This window comes from Trichechus manatus, unplaced genomic scaffold, assembly GCF_000243295.1.
Source record: "Trichechus manatus latirostris isolate Lorelei unplaced genomic scaffold, TriManLat1.0 scaffold00311, whole genome shotgun sequence".
In the NCBI taxonomy this organism is placed as follows: domain Eukaryota; kingdom Metazoa; phylum Chordata; class Mammalia; order Sirenia; family Trichechidae; genus Trichechus; species Trichechus manatus.
In genome coordinates, this window is record NW_004444247.1 from 469,398 (window position 1) to 471,121 (window position 1,724).

The window sequence follows — 1,724 nt, forward strand, 5'->3', positions numbered from 1 at the left end:
AGTCTTTTTAATTTTAGAAGTTGAGTATTTGGTCCCACTTTTGTAAATTTTTCTCTCCAGGGAACAAAATGAACTGTGGAAGAACTTTGTGGAAGCAATTGTTTACTTGATACTGTTAGACGCAGAAACATTACTAGGAAAAAAACTAGTCCATCTCTGTGGGTATTCCCTAGATGAAATTCTGGGAGCAGATGAAATGACTTTCCATTCTGGGGCATGCCCTTGTAAGGTGCTTTGATTTTCACCAGAGAATTTCAAGCCTACCCCCAGCTATGTGGACTCTTCAAGTACATAGCTCTGCACTTCACTGACAAAACAGAGTAGCTGTGCTCCCAGAGCTCAAACTCACTGCCATTTTTTAGAGCTTTAAAAACCCAGGCTGAGGAACACAACATTTATGTAAGCTTGCCTAAATCAGCCTCACCTAAACACATTTGACCGTGGAAACTTTATGAGAAACATTGTTTGGGGCACTTTAAGTACAGGAATGGGTGGAGGAAAGATGAGCAAACAAATAAGAATGAGAAAAAGTCAGAGAATTGGAAAAAATCCCAGAATAGAGTGAGGTCATGGAATGCTGTTGTTGTTGTGTGCCGTCCATGGGATTTCGTAGGCTGTAATCTTCACGGAAGGAGATCACCAGGTCTTTTGTCTTATGGAGCCACTGGTGGGTTCGAACTTCCAACCTTTCAGTTAGCAACAGGGCACTTAACCGTTGTACCACCAGGGCTCTTTCAACGAATGCTAGGGAGAAGAAATTTCAAAGGAAGCCACTTTGGTGTCTAAAGTCTTATCATTACTGTTTCTTTCATTGGAAAACTATGGTCTAATCTGTCACCATCAACTTTAGTAATTCTTCTAAGAAGTGGAGGCATTTGAATTTAAGTCTAACTCCTTCTTGGAAGGAGAAAGCGGTGTAGGGCGGGTGTACAAATTGAGTTCCTTTCATAAACCAACAATAATAAGTAGCATCATTGTTATATTACATACCATTCATAGGTAAGATTGATGTCATATATTTTACTAGATATTCTACACATGTTATCTCATTTTAGTCCTCAAAGCCACTACATAAGGGAGGTGTTATAACTATTTTATAATGTAGATAACTGCTTGCCTAGAGTAATCAAGCTGGTGAGTAGGAAAGACACTATTTTTTAATGGGTTGAATTGTGTCCCCCCAAAATATGTGTTGTGAATCCTAACCTCTATGCCTGTGATTATAATCCCAGTTGGGAATAGATTGTCATTGTTATGCTAATGAGACAGGATTAGTGTAAGGTGTATTTTGAGTCAATCTCTTTGGAGATATAAAAGGGATTACAGTTGTCCCTCAGTATCTGCTGGGAATTGGTTCCAGGACCCCCTCAGATACCAAAAGCTGAGGATGCTCAAGTGCCTTATATAAAATGACATAGTATTTACATATAACCTATGCACATCCTCCTGTATTCTTTCAATAATCTCTAGATTACTTATAACAACTAATACAATGTAAATGCTATGTAAATAGTTGTTAATGCTTACACTTAACACAATGCTTTCTCAGTCTTTGGAAGCTCAAACAAGGAGTACTGCAGAGAGACTAAGGATCTGTGAAATGGTGGGAAGCTACAGCAGGGTATGCCTACACATCATTTCACTGGCGTGGATTCAGAGTTGTGCATGGAGCATGGCAAATTCAAGTTTTGCTTTTTGGAACTTTCTTTTTCTTTTTTTTTTTT